This window comes from Callionymus lyra, chromosome 7, assembly GCF_982586985.1.
Source record: "Callionymus lyra chromosome 7, fCalLyr1.hap1.1, whole genome shotgun sequence".
Lineage (NCBI taxonomy): Eukaryota > Metazoa > Chordata > Actinopteri > Syngnathiformes > Callionymidae > Callionymus > Callionymus lyra.
This window is the reverse complement of record NC_141824.1, coordinates 5,914,777-5,935,005: the sequence shown is the minus strand read 5'-3', so window position 1 is coordinate 5,935,005 and position 20,229 is coordinate 5,914,777. Positions and strand designations below refer to the sequence as shown.

Here is a 20,229-nt window from a genome sequence, read left to right as displayed (position 1 = left end):
AAATACTTAAACACATGCTTCTCTGGCGCAACAAAAGCACTAACACACAATAATTAACGCACACACACAGATGTCTCTGTAGACAAAATGATACACACACGGAAAATATATACAGACAAACAGAGTCTAAAAACAGGTACTGACACACAAAATCAGGCACACATGCCCAAACACACTCACGGAAACAGTTGAACAAACCTGAAAATAGGCGCACACACAAATAAAAAGATAACAAACACATGTATTTACACATCAAATAACAAACAGAAGTACAAACATGCAAAAACCAAAATGGAAAAAAAATCAGACACACAGTGACAAATTTATGAATGTGTAGACACACACACACACACACACACACACACACACACGCACAGACAGTTTTGTGTTCATGTAATAGTTTGTGTGTTTTCTTCCTGGTGTGTAGACACTAGTTAATGAAGCGTCAGTTGTGATGTCAGAGGTGAAGAATCTTGTCAAACATAGTTGAACTGCTGCTTCATTTCTTGTGTGTTTTGATCTTCAAATAAATGGACAGAAAACGTCCACATGTGTTTGGACTCCAAATGTTCAGTAAAGTCACTTGTCATTGAGGGTCAGTGGAGGCTCAGAAAGAATCCATTTGTGCAGCTGTTATGAAAGGTCAACATCTCTGACCTCTCCTTCTGTTTCCTGATCAACTCATGTCCTAAATATGACTGTATTGCTTTGATCAACTCGTCTTGTGCTGAACAGGTGCACATAAGTTGTGTCCACTTTTGTGTAGAAGAAAAATCCAGAAGAGCTTGTGCCGACAATTCACATGTAGAAACTTGATTCAAAGTTTCCTGCTGAGTCGGCTGAATGTGTTTGTGGAGGTTTGCTCTCTGACCTGCTTCTCTCAAGTCAAACTTCATCAGGTTACACAACCATGAGACGCCGATCTCACGCCACACCTGTGCCGCCATCTTAGATCCCGCCAGAGCTCAAATGTGCAACACTGACGACACATTTGGACAGGTGTGGTGAGACGCCCAGTGTGGATGTTTGACTCCGCCCCCCGAGCACCTGCACCAGTCAGGTGTGCCTCTATGAGACTTGTGTGTCACGCCCTCACTGCACTCAACTGCTTTCTGTTTGCAGCGTGGAAGAGGACACCACAACAATCCACCTAGATCGCCCCCTAGCTGTGAGTCGCTCACCTAAGTCAGAATGTTAATAATTGAAAAAACGTTTTCATTTTAACATCAAACACAACTCTTGTTCAAATGTATTTTCCCTTGTATTAAACTATATTGTTTAATGTTTACAATTGTTTGTAATGCATAATAAAATAACCTGATATAGTTGTTTTAATGTCATGGTGATCAATAATCACAGTTTAGATGAATTATGGAATTGAACGTAGTGATTTTGAATACATGTTGTGTATAAACTATGAAACTACAATTATGTTTTCTAGTCTCATCTCTTTGCAATCAAATGAATGACAGTAACATTTTAAAATTCAAAAACTATGCATCCGTCACTGTAATGGTTTGGTGTGAGGATGGAGTGTGATGTTGGTGCAGAGTTAAGTTAAGACTATACTTTCAGGGATCATTTCTATAGTTCTTAACTTAAGAAATGTGTTTGTAAAGTGTTTGGTGTCACTAACCATGATGAAGAGTTGTGATATTCCTTCCTGAGTGTGAAGCAGACAGAGAATAATGATTCACTTCATATGTTCTCTGTCATTGATGATCCTTCTTTACTTCCTTGTGCAGTATTGAGAGGAATATGATCAGAGTGGTTGTTGTGTTCAAGACAATAAACTATCAAGGAAAGTTTTAATCTAATTTTCTTTTTTAATTTTAACAAAAAGAAACAAAAGTATTTTCATTTTAATGTAAAGACTGAATCTGATATGTCTTAGTCTTTGTTGAAATTGACAGACTAAACGGATCTGTCCAAGAAGCAATGAATTACACACATAAAAACACAAAAGTATCCCAAAGTAAAGGTTTATTTTTGTATTGAAAACATGTTTGTGTCCCTTGAAAGTGAAACAGCATTATTGAATTATTGTAATCAGATGCATTGTGGTCAGTCGTGTGTGAGCGATTGACTTCACTTATGTTTGCAAGGTTCCATATTAATACTAAAAACACAAAAGTCTGTAGCAAGGTACACTTTTTTTTGTTATATTCCATTATGTATTTTAAAAGTTGTATCATATAAAACCTAAAAACTATAATGTCGTTTAAGCAATCTCTGAAATGACACTGCCACCTGCTGTCCAATGAGTCTTAGTAACTTATTCCTTATATTTAATATGATATGAATCTAGTTAGTTAGTAAAAAACCAGCTTGACTGGAGTCTGTTTATTCAGTTCAAATCATTAATAATAATGACTAATAATGAAAGGTATTATTATTATAAATTGTACTTTATCAGCACATCAGATACAGACCTAAGTTCTCCTCCATCTTCATGACTCTAAATTGTTTAGGCATTAAAGTTGATCAGTTTTAGGTGAGGAAGACTTTCTTCACTCTGGCCTTCTGCGACTTCTGCAGGAAGCTGCTTTTCCAGGGGTTCCGCTGCCAGACATGGGGGTACAAGTTCCACCAGCGCTGCAGCACCGAGGTTCCTCTTATGTGTGTCAACTACGACCAGTTACAGTAAGTTGTGTCACTTGAGAAGTTGTACAAAATCTTAAATTAAGCTGTGATTTAAAGTGTTGACTCTTCACTGAGGTCATGGTCAGTTTAAGCGCGTCTAAATAATTAACAATTTAATAGAAAGAAAGTATTGTTTTTAACCTGATGCACCTATAAACGTGTGTGCAGTTATAGATTAATATATAAGCAGGATAACATTCAGTAAAAAACCTTCATTTAAACTTGATTTTAATAACATTTTCTTTTGTGGTTCAAGCTTATTGCTAGTTTCCAAGTTCTTCGAGCACCACCCCTTCACTCAGGAGGAAGTTTCTTCAGAAGGGACGACCCCCGTGTCCGAAGTCTGTCCTTCACTCCCCCCATCAGACTCCACAGGGTAATCCCCGCTCTCTCCCTTTCTGCGTGTTCGTCTCTGTGCTCTCTCTTATTGATGGCTTCAAACCTTTCCAGATCCATATGCCACGCCACTGTGTCCCCGTCCAAGTCCATACCCATCCCACCTAGTTTCCGGCCCAATGAGGAAGACCACCGTAACCAGTTTGGGCAGCGGGACCGCTCGTCGTCCGCACCCAACGTCCATATCAACACCATCGAGCCTGTCAACATTGATGTGAGATGCAACAGTTGTTGATATAAATGACTTGATTTTTGTTGTAAGAATGTGAAGCCAAGTAATCAGAGGTTCTGCCTGCATCTGAAAAAAATGGATGAATGTTCAAATGATTTCATCCGACGTTGTATATTCTTTCCTTAAACTATTTTATAATAATAGTAACACAAATGTTGATTCTTTACAGGATCTGATTCGTGATCAGTGCTTACCGAGGTCGGAGGGAGGTAAAGATCAACACGCAACATTTCCCAAACATCCTGTGGCTTTTTTTCCAACCATTCCGCGTCTGCGTGCTCTTAGTGTTTTGTGTGTGTGTGTGTGTGTGTGTGTGTGTGTGTGTGTGTGTGTGTGTGCGTGTGTGTGTGTGTGTGTGTGAGAGACCCAATAATGAATATAAATATAAATGGAATGTTGAAAAAGACAATACCATATACCATATATAATATTTAATTGTGTGTAGTTCGCTTTGCTTGAACAACCAAATATGATAAAATGATTCATCCAACAGCTTCTACACACTCAGCTACTTGGTTAAATAAGTAACTATAATAACAATTGGTACACATGTCAATAGTCATGTTTTAGGGTAAATTAAAAAAACAAACCGTTAGTAATCTTTTCATATCAGCCATATTTATGTATTTGTTTATCTAATGTATTTCTGCAGTGCTTTTCAAATATTGCCTGTAAGCTAGTGTGTAAAATAAACTATAACTTCATTAGCAATTTAGCAACAATGTTTATGAGCCTCATTAGCTCCTCATTCATAATTCATAGTAATTAGGTTAAATAAAGTTGTCAAGTGACTCATACAGTATATACATATATAAATATATATATATATAAAAGTTTAACAAGCCTGCACCTCTCAATATATTTCCCTTTTGGAGATTTAGCTGCAATAAAAAAGTAGCTTAAACGACACTTGACTTGCATTAATTAGCAGTTTAGAAACATTAGCAATGTTGTAACATAAACTATGTAACTGTATTATTTTGTTAAATAAACCCCAAAATATAAATGAATAAACAGATGGTTAGAACCATTCCAGTACGTACATGACTAAAAATAAAGCCAATATTGTCTTGTACTTTTGAATAACAATGCATTTGTAATATAAATGATAGTAATGATAATAATCCAAGATAGATGTTGATAAGGATTTTCAGTCAAACTCCACTTCAGTACAGCTTCAATCAATGCTTTATTTTCTTCATTAAACAACGGCTGGAACACACAAGCGTTAATCATCTTTTCCCGGAGTAAGTCACACATCACATCCGGGATCGAACAATACACATCCTTCAAAATAAAAGTACTGTGCATAACACAATGAGTAAAGGCGTTTTCTTTGACATTGCTTAACACCCCCACTCGTCTTTAACTTAATGGGTTTCCCGAGAACACAAAATTGTATGTACTTTTATGTACCATATATCTTTGACAAACCTTTTCAGTTTCAGTTTAGTTGCTGGTTTTGTCATTACATCAGCAAGCATTTGCTCAGTAGGACAATACTCCAGATGTATCTTGCCAGTGTTTACAATCTCCCTGATGAAATGATACTTGATGTCTATGTGCTTACATCTTTGCCTGTTTACAGGGTTCTTGGCAAGTGCAATAGTACCTTGGTTGTCTTCGTACACTTTTGTTTGTGCATACTGGTACTTGTCCATTCCTTTAAGTAGCTGTTTCAAATATATACTTTCCTGTATAGCTGATGCTAAGGCAATGTATTCTGCTTCACATGTAGAAAGTGCAACCGTTGGTTGTTTTCTTGATTTCCATGAAATTAGAGAGCTTCCTTCACATAAACTGACACAATAACCTGAGATACTGCGCCTGTCTGCTCTCTCTGATGCCCAGTCTGCATCACTGTACACTTTCAAACCTAGTTTACTTGTGTCATTTCTTTTGAAGCATAAACCTTGTTCTGCTGTACCTTTAAGGTACCTAAAGACATGTTTTACAGTGCTCCAGTGTTCTTCAGTTGGATCATCAAAATGCTGTGAGAGTTTACTGACCACAAAACTTATGTCTGGTCTAGTGCATGTGGACAAATATATTAAACTTCCCACTGCCTCTCTGTACTTTCTTGAATTTGTCATTTTTTCAGCATTTTCTGAATAGTCAAGTTTTGGTTCACATGGGGTCTCTCTTGCCCTACAGTCTTCCATTTCAAATCTTTTCAGTATTTTGTTCACATATCTTTTCTGTGACATAACAACTTGGCCTTCTGTTTGCTCAAAGTCTATTCCCAGAAAATGTCTGAGTCTTCCCAGATCTTTCATTTTGAACTTTTCAGTTAGCATTGTTTTCACATTTGTTAATACACTTTCATTGCTAGCTGCTATTATCAAATCATCAACCCATATAATGAGGATTACCTTTTCATCATGTTTTTCTTTTGTATACACACAATGATCAGCAGGGTTCTGTGTGAAATCATTTCTGATCAAACATGCATGTAACATAGCATTCCAGTTTCTTCCGGACTGCTTGAGACCATAGAGAGACTTATGCAGTTTACACACCAGTTTCTCACCTGTGTCTGACCATGTCTCGTAACCATCTGGTTGCTCAATGTAAAGTTCAAAATCAATAGGTGCATGTAAATATGCTGTCTTAACGTCCATCTGATGCAGCAGCAGATTCTCCTGCGCTGCCTTCTGCATGATCACCCTCACACTGGTCATATCAGCAGTAGGTGAGAATGTCTCTTCGTAATCAGTTCCTTGTTTTTGACTGTAGCCTTTTGCTACGTATCTTGCTTTGTACTTTTCTGTTCCATCAGTGTTACTCTTGAGTGCGTACACCCATCTGCCCCCCACTGCTCGTTTGCCTGGTGGAAGATGGGTGAGGCTGAATGTTTCATTTTCCTCCAGTGACTGCATCTCCTCCTTCATAGCATTGATCCACTGCCTTGAGTTGGTTGAAGCAATGGCATCCTTGTAAGTCTGAGGAATGTCACACACTGCTCTGTAACAGAAGTCAATACATGTTTGTAGTTTGTCTACCTTTTCTTCCGTTTCAAAGTCCTGTAGGTAAGTTGGTTTCTTTCTTTCCCTCTTTGGGTTCCGCCTTGTTCTCTCAGCATCGTCTTCTTGCTGAGACACTTCAGTCTGTTTTGGAGCAGTCTCCGAAACATCACTTTCCTTATCATGACTTGATGCATTTTCTTTGTTTTCATCAACCATTTCTCCATTGTCATGACTTTTTGGCTGTACATCTCTATCACAATACTCAATGTGTGCTTCAGATGTTTGTGTCTCTTTTTCATTTGCTGTTTTGGTTGTGAATTTCACTAACCTGTGCTTTTGGACTTTTTCTGTGTCTGGATAGTACACCAGATAAGCTGGGCTGTTTTTATCATATCCTATAAAAACACCTTGCTGGCACCTGGAATCCAACTTCCCTTTCTCTTGTTTGTAGGCAAAACAGATGGACCCGAACTTCTGCAGTTTGGAAACATCCGGTTTCACGCCTGTAAACATCTCATATGGAGTTTTTCTTGTGCGTCTGCTGTAGCATCTGTTTCTAACGTAAGCAGCTGTCTGTACAGCATAGTTCCATAGTTTATCTGGTAAGTTACTCTCTAACAGTAAACACCTGCCCATGTCATAGAGAGTTCGCCAACCTCTCTCTGCTGTGCCATTTTGGTGTGGCGAATAGGGCGCTGACTTTTCATGCCTTATCCTATTCTTGGTCAACAGTTCTTGGAAAACTTGAGTTGTAAACTCAGTGCCGTTGTCTGAACGGACGCACTTGACTTCACCATAAGGTGCTATGTCTGCCAAGAATCTTTCTGTGGCATGAACTGCATCACTTTTAGCTTTAAGGAAGTACACAAACATTGTACCTGAGTAGTCATCTGTAAAAGATTGAGCGTATCTGTGTCCCTCTATGCTCGGGGTTCGCATTGGACCTGCTAGATCAGTGTGGACTAGCTGTAATGGTTTTGTAGCTTTTCTGTCTGGCTCCCTATTTCTACTCTGTGTGAATTTTCCTTTCGTACACACTTATCACCATGCCTTTTACAACACCTTGTAATTTTTGTACATCTTCATAATTGCAATGACCCATAATCTCATGCCAGGTTTGTATGTCGTGGGACACTTTACATTTATCAACACTCTGTTCAACAGTTGATAAATAATACAAATTGCCACTTTCATGAATGTCAAACCTGCTGCCATCTTTTGTGATCATGTGACTGTTCTTTTTCTTGAACGTGACTGTTGCTCCTCCATTCGCTGCTCTCGCCACTGAGAAGATGTCTTGGGGGTACGTTGGCATGTAGAGTGCTTGCCGAAGCTGTGCTCTGTGTTGTCGTCCGGTGCTGTCCAGGAGATGAATCACAGCGGTCCCTCTGCGTTGGGCGATTCCGTTGCACTCGGTCCCATCTGCCAGCTCGACTGCGTGGGTCTCTGGCTGAAATGTGTCGTCGAAACTCACAAACTTGCTCATGTCGTTCACGATGTGAGAGGTTGCTCCTCCATCCACCATGATGCTTTTCATCTTGATGTTGTCAGCTGGTCTCTCAGTCTTTGTATGTTTCGCCATGAAGAGATGGTCGTCATCACCTTCTTGCTCTTTCTCTGCAACTTTTCTGGCACCATCTTGATCTCCCTTTTTCTTGCACAGGGATTCTTTATGTGTGTTGCTTTTACAGTAACTGCACCACACTTTTCGCGTACATTGTCTTGCTATGTGTCCTTTTATTCCACACCTGTAGCATGTCACACTTACATCTTCATGTCTTTTGTTATTAAATCAGAATCAGAATCAGAATCAGAAAACCTTTATTTGTCCCGCGAGGGGAAATTCGGTTTAACAGCAGCAAGAGAAATGAAACACCCAGAAATAAAAACGAGAAATAAAATCTAAATGGAATAAAAGATAAATCTGCGCTATATAATATTTACACAATCATATTTACAAAAATAACAAGAAGAAAAGGTGCTGTTAAATATTTATCTTGCTGAGTTCTTATTGTGGAGTCTGATGGCAGCAGGGAGGAAAGACCTGCGGTACCTCTCCCTCACACACCGGGGATGGAGCATCCTATCACTGATGGAGCTCCTCAATGCCCTCAGTGTGTGCTGGAGAGGGTGAGACAAGTTCCTCCTCATGGAGCCCAGCTTGCTCCGCATCCTCCCTCCAGTCACTTCCTCCACAGGATCCAGGGGGCGCCCTAGGACGTAACTGGCCTTCTTAATAAGGCTGTCCAGTTTAGCCCTATCCTTTGCTGTCATGCTGCTCCCCCAGCAGACCACACCGTTGAAGATGGCAGAGGCCACTACTGAGTCATAGAATGACTTCAGGAGTGGCCCCCGGACACCAAACGACCTCAACCTCCGGAGCAGGTAGATTCTACTCCGCCCTTTTTTATAGACAGCAGCAGTGTTATCCACCCAGTCCAAGCGGTTGTTGAGGTGAACACCCAGGAACTTGTAAGTCGTGACAATCTCAATGTCCTGTCCCTGGATGTTCAGTGGTGAGGGGGAGATGGAGGGACACCGCCGGAAATCCACGATCAACTCCTTAGTTTTGCTGGAGTTGATCTGAAGGTGGTTTTCCAGGCACCAGTCAACAAAGTCCTGGACAAGTCCCCGGTACGGCCCGTCATCCCCGTCCCTAATGAGGCCGACGATGGCGGAGTCGTCCGAGAACTTCTGCAGGTGACTGGTGGGAGACAGGTGTTGGAAGTCTGCAGTGTACAGTGAAAAGAGGAACGGTGCTAACACTGTTCCCTGGGGGACCCCTACACTGCACAGTACAGTCCTCGAAACACCATCCCGGGTCCTCACGAACTGTGGACGGTTGGTGAGGTAGTCCACAATCCAGTCCGTGAGGTGAGTGTCCGCTCCAGACAGCTCCAGCTTGTCCCTCAGGATGTTTGACCTGATGGTATTGAAAGCACTGCTTAGATCCAGGAAAAGGATCCTCACAGTGCTTCCAGGCAACTCCAGATGAGAAAGTGCTCGGTGGAGAAGGAAGATGATGGCGTCCTCCACGCCGATGTCAGGTTGGTAGGCAAACTGCAACGGATCCATGGAGGAGCGCACCAGAGGACTCAGGTAACTAAGGACCAGCCGCTCCAGAGCCTTCATAAGGTGGGATGTCAAGGCCACAGGTCTGTAGCAGCTGGGATCCTTAGGGTGCTGAGTCTTCGGCACCGGTACCACACAGGACGTCTTCCACAGTAGTGGAACTCTTCCCAGGGTCAAGCTCATGTTGAACAGAAGTCCAACAATTTCACTTAACTGGTCAGAGCACGTCCTGAGTACTTTGCCACCGATGCCGTCTGGTCCAGGGGCCTTTGTTGTCTTGGTTCTCCTAAGCTGATTTCTCACCTGGAGAGGTGTGAGGGACAGGCTGGGGTGGGGGGGCATTGTCCCCTGCGGAGTCAGCGGGGGGGCTGAAACAATACAAGCTCGGGGGAGAGGAGAAGGTAAGTGTAGAGGTGTGAATGGTTGAGCAGGGGGGGGAGCCGACACCTCAAACCTTGAAAAATAACTGTTTAAGTTGTCGGCCCAATTTTTATCCCCCGCTGCTACAGAGAGCCTGGTCTGATGTCCGGATATGGATTTCAAACCTCTCCAGACATCTCTGGTGTTGTTGTTGGCCAGACTCTCTTCCATCCTCCTCCTGTACCTCCCCTTTCCCTCCCTGATCTTTCTTCTTAGCTCCCTCTGGACTGCCATCAGATCCTCTTTGTTTCCTGACCTAAAGACTCTCTTCTTCTCCTTTAGGAGAGCCTTTATATCAGGATTGATCCAGGGTTTGTTGTTGGAGAAGCATCGTACAGTTCTTGTTGGTACAATGCTCTCCACACAGAAGTTTATGTAGTCCGTGACACATGAAGTTAGTCCGTCAATATCCTCCTTGTGGGACTCACTGAAGATGCTCCAGTCCGTGGTCTCAAAGCAGACCTGCAGAGCTTCCTCAGCTTCTTCAGACCACTTCTTGACTGAGCGAGTCACTGCTGGTTGCCTGCTCACAAGTGGCTTGTAAACAGGTAGGAGATGGACCAGACAGTGGTCAGCTCGTCCCAAAGGAGGAAGGGGGGATGATAAATAAGCGTCTTTAGTGTTCGCATAGAAAAGGTCCAGTGTGTTATTGTCTCTGGTGGCACAAGTGACGTACTGCGTGAATTTGGGCAGACAGGAAGAAAGAGATGCGTGATTAAAATCACCGGAGATGATAAAGAGGGCCTGAGGGCTCTGAGTCTGTAACCCGTTCACTACTCCAGTGATGACGTCACATGCTGCCTCCGCGCTCGCCGACGGTGGAATGTACACAAGCACCGCGACAACATGTGAAAACTCCCGTGGCAAGTAGAAAGGTCTCAGACTCAGCGCCAAAAGTTCAATGTCAGGACAGCAGTGTTGAACCTTTAAAGTAACGTGCCTGGGAAGGCACCACTTCTCGTTGACGAACACTGCCAGTCCTCCGCCCTTTCTCTTCCCGCTCATCTCCGTCCGGTCCGCGCGTAATAAGCAGAATCCATCCAGCGCAGCAATCGCGTCCGTGTGGTTCTGGTTCAGCCACGTCTCCGTGAGCATCAGCATGCTGCACCGTCGATATTCCGGGTCGAACCTGGTCGCCGCCGCGAGTTCGTCCATCTTGTTTGGCAGAGATCTCACGTTGCCCATGACGACGGACGGCAGCGCCGGTCGATAAGCTCTCCTCAGCTCCCGGCGTTTAACTCCGGCGCGGCGTCCCCGTCTCCGCTTCATAATATCCCGGGGGATGATGGGTCGCTCCTCCGGCCGCACCGCGGAGAAACGCAGCGCCAGCAGCTGATCCCGACTGTAGACGATGGCCATTACGCGCGCAGGACGCCCGTTGCGCACCAGAAAAAGCGATGAAAAACTTTCCTTTTTCACTGAAAGTTTCCAATTTTTATAGAAAACTGTCCGCGAGTCTTAAAGAGACAGTATGATGAAAAGAAAAGTTTGAAAAGACAGAGGCAAACCTCGGAAAAAAGTAATAAAACCCAAAAAACACTCGGAGCTGCTGTTAAAGTCGCCGTCCTGTCGGCGCGTGTGTATTCATATTTTGCTTGCTATGTTTTATGTGTGTTTTCATTACATTGTCCGTTGATTCAGCCGTTTTCATCTTTTCAGCTTCTTCATAGATTCTCAGCCTCCTCTTAAAGTCTGTGAATGTAACTTGGTCTTCATTTTGTGTCACATGGACAGCTAGAGGCCTGAACATGTCCGGTAGTCCACCAAGTATCATGGCTATGATTAGTCCATCACTCATAGCTTCACCTGCATTTCTCAAAGCAGTGATAATATTTTCCGCTCTTATAATATAGCCTGTGACACTTTCGTTGTCTGCCATCCGCAGCTTGGTCAACGATGTGTATAAACTTATTATTCTTGGCTTGCTTTTTCCCAAATAATGTTCTTTCAATATCTTCAGTGCCTCCCTGCCTTTATCAGCAGTGTCATGTCTGATTAGAGATAGACTTTTATCATCTATCAGTCTTATCAGTTCGGCATAGCAGTCAGCATTCTTCCCTCCGTCTAGAGCTAACTGCTCTTCACTAGCATCCGTGGGCTCATGCAAAATAGTCTCTTTCAGGTTTAAGATGTGCAAGTGACCAAGCAATCTCGTTTCCCAAAGGTCATGCTTATCATCTGTTCCGTCAAAAAACAGTTGCGGCGATAGCATCCCTGCGGCTCCTCTGTTCGTCATCTCTACACGTGTTTTGCGGTCTTTTCTTCTGCTAGCTTGTTAGCACTTAGCTCTTAGCTCTAGCGTTCGCGTATTGCGTCGCGACGCTCGTCGTAACTTTGCCCGGTACTTATCTTCAAGTTGGCTCTCATTCTCTGCCACTTCTGTCCGTCATTAGTCACTAGCGGTGACCGAAGCTGTCTGGGCCCATAACCTGTTAAGGATTTTCATTCAAACTCCACTTCAGTACAGCTTCAATCATTGCTTTATTTTCTTCATTAAACAACGGCTGGAACACACAAGCCTTAATCAACTTTTCCCGGAGCAAATCACACATCACATCCGGGATCGAACAATACACATCCTTCAAAATAAAAGTACTGTGCATAACACAATGAGTAAAGGCGTTTTCTTTGACATTGCTTAACAGATGTAATTACAGTTAATGATTGCTTCAATATAAAAATATGGAAATGTGAAAAACTTATTTTTCTAACTATAAATGTTAAGAAGGATCAAGAGTTGCCAGTATTAGTTTCTGCCACGATTGGTCTCAGAGAATCGTCTTCACTGAACTGGTAATGTTTAAAAATAGGAAGTGGAACTGTGATAGTTGTAAGATGAATGCTCCAGTAAAGCCATGAGCAAAACCATGGACAGTTGGTGGTTAGAGGGGCCGGGTGAGTAGCAGTGATGGTGTGTCTGTCTCTTTTTGCCCTGCAGCCCCCCCGACCCACCCCGCCCGCTGCTTGAGGAAGCACCGAACACGGACCTCAAGCCCCCTCCTATACTCCTACCCCAATGACATAGTCTTTGATTTTGAGCCCGAGCCTGTTTTCCGAGGTAGTTAGGCCTCTGTGTGTTCCTGTGTTCTTCCTCTCTTCCCCCATCCTCTTCCTCCTTCACCTACACCTCCACCCCAGCACAACAGCCCCTTTACCTTGTGTCAAGTCCACTGTGTGTGTTTCCCTCTTTATGTTTTCACATGTTCTCTCTCATGGTTGTGGGATTCACTTCAATCTTACTGTTTCAAACACTGTGATGCACTTTTGTTACACAGACTTCAAAAGAGTCGTTTTCTTCATCATTGTATGGTAAATATATGCAAATAAATGATGCTGTTTTTAAGAGATTCCTTGGATAAGTCAAGCCTTTTGATAATGAATGTAGTATTTAAAATGTCCATGTATCATTTACCAGTGTAGCTCCATTAAAAAATATTTGGCCTTATAAATAAAAAAAAGTCTAACTGAGCTATTTATTTATATATATATGACCTCTTTCATTAAATTGCATAAACGTGACTGCAAGTCAATAAAATAATTAGTTTTAGATTTGTAATTATTAAGGCTTTTAACTTGTATAAATCATTCTTGAAAGTATTCACAATTGAGAGTCAAAGTACGAATGAGTTTCATTCATGATGTAAAATGAAAAAATAATAAATCATAGGGTAACAAACATTATTTGCCACTGCATGACCTCTTCTGCACATTCAAACGGCAAACGCACTCTTTAAAGTCAACTTTCTTCTTCTCTCCTCTTCTGCCTTAACTCACTTTTTCAAGCTCCAAATGCTTTTTCTCTGTTTCCCCTGCTGTCCAGGTACCACCACAGGTCTGTCCGCCACTCCTCCTGCATCTCTACCCGGCTCTCTGACCAACGTCAAGGTCCCGCAGAAGTCCCCGTGTCCACAAAGAGAGCGCAAGTCGTCGTCCTCGTCTGAAGATCGCAATAAAATGGTAAGAGACCGTCTTTGTGCTTTGATGAACGTTGCTGTGGTGATGATGAAGGTGATGGTGATGTGCCGTGAAACAGAAAACTCTCGGGAGGAGGGACTCCAGCGACGACTGGGAGATATCTGAGGGCCAGATCACTCTGGGTCAGAGGATAGGATCTGGTTCATTTGGAACGGTCTTCAAGGGAAAGTGGCACGGTAAGAGTCGGTCTAAATAGTTTAGTTTAACGCTGCTAGAGTCTACAGACTAGTGTTAATGAAGTTTCTTTTCTAAGGGATGGATTTTTTTTTTTATTCCAATTATTAAGGTTTTATACCAATGTCAATAACTGTAATGAAATTGTTACTAATAGGATACATTTGGAACGTTACATCCTTATCCCTAATATATATATTTTAAACAAAATCAGAAAGAAAATGGCAGCAAAACCGAACACTGTTTGGTAACTGCCATTTATATCATTATCGTGGCGAGTGTCTTTACTAATCCCTGGTCCTTTGTAAACATGTTACAGGGAAGATAAAAATGAGCTTAAATAGTTCGACCAGACTCAATAGAGAAGTGGTGTCAAACTCAATCACACAAATCTTCTAGCAGTTGAGGTTGTGGGTCTAACAACATGTAGATTTGCTAGGGTTCCCTAGAATCCATAAAAGTATTTAAAGGTACTACAGTACATTCAAGAATCTAATGATAAGGCCTTTGTTTGCATTGAAATACAATTTGAACCAGGGACTATCAGAGCTGATTTACATTGAGGTTCTACTTCAACATGCTTTATGTTGAAACTTCATTAAGAGAAATTGTCTCTGGGCATTATGGGAAAGTGTGAATTTATTGAGTTTTTTTCTAGCCAAAATGTTTCATGATGGCTAAAAGTTGTACCAGGCAACGTGGACGACACACCCTTTTTTTGTGTGTATTTTTTGCATATATATACGATGGGAGTCAGGAAACAATTTTATTTTATTTTATTTTAATATTAACATTTTGCTGTATTTAACAGTAAGCATGTCTCTGATTAGGATCATGTCTGAATTATCTTTTTATTTTTACATTTTAATCAAACAAACCTTTCATCATCCTCAATTTTGCTTTTATTTTTGATAATCTCTATTCCTCATCTTAACTACTGTCATCTTTATCAGTCAACATATCAACACGAGCATGTATTGGCCCCTCCTGCCCGTGAATGTGTGACACATGTGAATTAGAACAAGCAGCTTATTTTATTAATCTTCAATTTCAGGCGATGTTGCTGTGAAGATGTTGAACGTGACGGCACCCACCCCTCAACAGCTTCAAGCCTTCAAGAATGAAGTGGGAGTCCTCAGGTAGCTCATGTCACTAACTCGAACCTTTGACCTCTGCCTTGGACTTAAACATCTGTGTTTGTGTGCGACAGGAAAACGCGTCACATGAACATATTGCTGTTCATGGGCTACACCACCAAGCCCCAGCTGGCCATCGTCACCCAGTGGTGTGAAGGCTCCAGTCTCTACCATCACCTGCACATCATGGAGACCAAGTTCGAGATGATCAAGCTCATCGACATTGCCCGGCAGACGGCTCAGGGCATGGAGTGAGTCGCTACACTTGTTTGTTGTTGTTTGTGCTTCTCGCTTATGTTGCTTTGTGTTTTTTCCTGAACAGTTATCTTCACGCCAAATCAATCATCCACCGGGATCTGAAGAGCAACAGTATCCTAAGAGAGATCAACCAGTCTGGAGTTATTGAAAGTTACATGAAACTACTTTAAAAGAAAAATCAAAAGCATTGAAACTCGTGTTATTCCTATCACTCATTAGCTCCTTGAGTGACAGGTGTCCCATTTTGATTGTGGATAACTAATGAATAATCTTTGGTTTATCAAATGTCTAACAAAAGAATTACAATTGTAAGAATATCTTTTTTCCAGAAATGAAGAGCATTCTTCCCAGGAAGTGTCCTTGACGACTTCTCCTCCAGATATTTTCCTCCACGAGGACCTGACGGTAAAGATCGGTGACTTCGGTCTGGCCACAGTGAAGTCCCGCTGGAGCGGCTCACACCAGTTTGAGCAGCTGTCTGGGTCTATCCTGTGGATGGTGAGTGTGAAGCTGCCCCTCGCGACTCACCTGAACTCCCTCCTGACAGGACTGCTCTTTCAGGCTCCTGAGGTCATCAGACTGCAGGACAAGAATCCCTACAGCTTCCAGTCCGACGTCTACGCCTTCGGCATCGTGCTGTATGAGCTCATGTCCGGAGCTCTGCCCTACTCCAACATCAACAACCGAGACCAGGTCAGATGTTTGTTCGTCACACTCCAGTCTTTTTCTATAATAAAGCAGAGTCCTCTCAAAGATGTAATGAAACGGTTTCTGCTGCAGATAATATTCATGGTGGGTCCAGGTTACCTGTCGCCGGACCTCAGCAAGGTGCGCAGCAACTGTCCCAAGGCCATGAAGAGGCTGATGGCCGACTGCCTGAAGAAGAAGAGAGAAGAGCGCCCCCTTTTCCCCCAGGTGGGATCACACACTTGTTCAGACCCGGCTGCAGAAAAAACATTTAAAGGGGGGCATTACATTTTTTCAGGGGGCAAACTTTTCAACCTAAATGGAAAAATGGCTCTGGGACTAATCGCACAGTGTAGAGAAAAAATTCTCCCATTACTGAAAAGTGATTTTCAAAGTTTAGTGCTGTGTCCATGTATTAAACTAAAGCACCACAGCTTCACTTCTACTAAAAACATAAGCACTGAAGTCAACCTGAACACTGGATTGAACATCAAATAAGTTGTCATCTCATTAAACAAAATCATGTGTGATGTGTTTGATACTTGATGAAGCCCAGTTGCTTAAAAATATGTCTTTTTAAAGGGCACCAAATAACAATCATCACAATATAGGCTATTTAGTCATTCTACAGGAGCCTTGTTTTTAAAAGGTACAATAAAAACACTGAACTGAGCCCAAGTCCAAGACAGGTGACTTGGTGAGTTCAAGTAAAGCTTTAGCTGCAGCGACTCTCAGTTTGAAGGTTCACTCCAGGGTTCAGGTTGACTTCAGTGTGTTTTCAGTAGACATGGATGGCGTTGCTTCCTGCTCGCTCTCCTTGTTACTTTTTACTCGTCAGGGTATTATGGATGTTCATACTGAAAACCAAAACCAATTACTGACTCTATAAGCAACTGTAACCATTATTGTCAAATGATAACAATAACTGTAGTGGAACCTAATGACCACTTGGGTGCGCTGTTCTCTTGACATTGATGGATGTGTGTTGAGAGATAGAAGAAGATAATAAACGAACATATTTTGAATCCCGGATTTCTGTTAGTGTTGTTGTGTGTTCTCACATGGCAATAACTGAAGAGTTGAGCTACAACATTGTCCATTTACATCACCTGTGATAGGCCAGCGCTTTGGCTTCGTTCGACAGGGCAGAGGGTTGAACTCTTACATAAAAATAACTCCCTTCCTGCCAGGGTGGTCACGGCTGACCCTGGGGGCGGCCACGGCCCCCCAATGCCCGCCAATGCCGCCCGGTCTGCACTTGTTCAAGCTATATCAGTATTTTATTTCAAAAGAGTTTGTTTATGTTTTTCCAAGGATCTCAAAGAAGTTTTACCTTTGAAAGTGAAGTAAGACTTATTGTGAGTCTCATTGTTCTTTTGAGATCCTGGCGTCCATCGAGCTGCTGGCTCGCTCGCTCCCCAAAATCCACCGCAGCGTTAAACAGAGCTGGTTTCCAGACGGAGGACTTCAGCTTGTATGCCTGCGCGTCACCCAAGACCCCAATACAGGCCGGTGGCTATGGTAGGTTTTTATTTGCGTCTCTGCACTCGACTTTCCTCCCACAGTTCAGAGAAGCATGTTCGTAACTGATTCTTACTGTAGGCGTGTCTGCAAACATCGACACCCCTAGTCTCTGGATACCACACTATTCTTTCTACGCAGTCGAGGCATGTGTAACTAGTTACTTGCAGTTGCCCTATATAACCACTGTTCTGTATCCGTTTAATAAAAAAAAACGAATCCCATCACAGCAAAGCCTTTCCAATAATTACCAGACCAAAATGATTTATTCTTGTAGACCCATTTCAGGAACTAAATTAAAGATAACAAATGACTCACATAAACTAGTGTACTATATTTTTGGGACTATAAGGCAAACTTGAATAACATACATTTTCTCATAAATCGACAGAGTTCCTTTAAAGCTTTATTAATGATTTATGCTGCTCAAAATAAGGTCAAAATGTGAGGCTCCATAATAATTCACCTCATGGAGATATACTACGATGCTGCACTTAATTGTAATTGTACAAGGTTTAAAATGTTTGTGAATTAAAAAATAAATAAATAACACTTGTACGAATTAAATTGTTCTAATGTGGTGTCAATAAAGTTGTGGAGGTAAGTCACACGTCACATGACAGAAACACAAACGCCATTGGTCAACAGCAGGTTAGCGTCACTTAATGGCGGATTATTGAAGTGTTTATGATTTGATATCCGTGTGATGGTTTAAATGTATAGAAGTTGAGATCTGTCCAGGGTGTCCTCTGTCTCTTGTCCCAAGCTTACGACAGAATGTTACATGTTCACTTCAGTTTGCCATGAATCTCAGAAGTTTTGTCCAAACCTGACAATTCAAAATGTCTATTGGGTTATTTCAAGAACCAGCTGAATAACTGCTGACATATGCTCGTCAATCCATCACTAAAATTCTGTCTCCTTTGTTTTTTACCTTCCCAGGGGAGTTTTCGGCGTTTAAGTAATGTGTGCTGTTTCACAGCAGTTCATCCCTCCTTCTTCTTCACCTCTCAAAAGTCCCTTCGGTGGATCCATTCATCACCAACAAGTGAATATTAGCAGAATGTGTTCCTCCCTCTGACCACCTGCTGGAGGAGTCCGTCCACCGAACACCGCCCAGCACACTCAGACACAGGACCGGTGGTCGAGGCTGTGAGGAGGACTGGAGCGCTCCGCTGAAGAAGGACACGGGAGACGGCAGAAAAGAGGTTTTGGGATGGTTCTTCCCCGGGCCAGGTCAAAGGTCGGTCATCTCCACTGCACTGAGGCCGACTCAGGACAGAGCCTGCACGGCGATGACGACGGCGTCTGTCGGAGGCGGATGTCCTGAGACCCGGCGAGGGGGGTTCACCCTGTAACTATGACTTGAATCTCCTTCATCTTTCAATTTGTGTTTTGCCTTTTCAAGAGAAGGTTCTGTGCAGCACAAAATGTGGCACTGACGAGTCCTGCTTCGCCTCCTTTAACTTCATGTGACGAGAAAAGCTTCTCTTGGATCACATGGCTTTAATATTGCACTCTGCTACTCACTGAAACATTCTCTATCGTCCACACTTCTTTACGTTGCTCATCCCGGCATGTGTCCTGATTAGAATCCACCTGTTGTTTTATTTTTGCCTTTTTTTCTGTACAGGCAGGCCTGCAGATACCTACATATTTAAAGTGACTTTTTTGGTTTGTTTTATGAGCTAATCTTTCAGAATCTAAGCTAACAAGTCTTTCATTTGGACGCTTGTGTACTTTGCACTTTGTAGAAAATGCATTGAAGCCTTTTTGATCGGAACATGAGTCCCGAGACGAAGAGCCGATGATGAACCGGAGGAGGCTCTTGTTTTTTTAAAAGGGAGGGTGAACATTCCTACAGCAATGAGAGCTAAAACAACTGCTAGCTTGATGAGAGGTGTTCAAACACGGACAGAGAGGTGGTCGTCCATCGTACACGTCTACCTTGACCCCCTTTGCAACATCATTACGACATATTTTGCTTCTGGTGTGGAGTTTTACACTCTTGTTTTCTCTCAGCTTAGCTTAGCGTAGCTTAGCACTTAGCTGACTGAATGCTAACTATGTTTTCTACCCTCATTTAAACAATCAGTTGATAACAACAGTAAGTCTTACTTTTTTTTTTTAAACATCAGCAAAAGTGTTAGGGTTTTTTTGTGTTCCGATGAACCGACCCCTCCCCAGCCTCGTACGTGGTGATGGAATGAAGGACAGACACATGGATGAGTTTAAGAAAAATGCTCGTTTAGTGAATTATGCAAAAGTCAGAGACAAACTTACGTGAACACGGCGCTAGCAAGCAGAGAGATCTATCGCAGACGTCTTCGAATGCCAGAACGCAAAGATCAGACAAAATGGTGGATCTTTATAGTAGAATATTCAGGTTAACGCCTCTAGTCAAATGTGAATGTAGGATTGGTCAGTAAGTGTAAACATTTGATTCTAAGATGGCCGGTCGCACGTGATCGTAGTGGAAATTTACCAAAAGTTGTTGTTTTCAAGAATCTGTTCCCAGCGACTTGTGTCCTTCAGAGTGAATTCTCAAACAGTTGTCCAGACGTCCTGGAATCTTGGATTGTTGAATCTTTCTGTGTGTGAGGCTTTGTGACCTCGTCCTTTGAGTTGTGAACCTGAGTTTAGTTTAAGTGAATGCAATGCAAGAATAGGATTATTTAATATGAATTAAATATGTAAGATTATCAGTTAATCAAGTGACTATTTGAAATGTGTGTTAAATCTAGGTGAT

At 42.3% G+C, this 20,229-nt stretch overlaps 1 non-coding gene and 1 pseudogene across 1 annotated transcript; both read left to right on the top strand.

Moving 5' to 3' along the window:
- Positions 1–1,371: 1,371 nt before the first annotated feature.
- On the top strand, positions 1,372–18,698 carry LOC148074816 (serine/threonine-protein kinase B-raf-like; annotated as a pseudogene).
- LOC148074817 (small nucleolar RNA U3) lies at positions 1,560–1,772 on the top strand. The gene has a single exon (XR_015711885.1). It is a non-coding gene; the product is annotated as a small nucleolar RNA U3 (small nucleolar RNA).
- Positions 18,699–20,229: the final 1,531 nt, after the last annotated feature.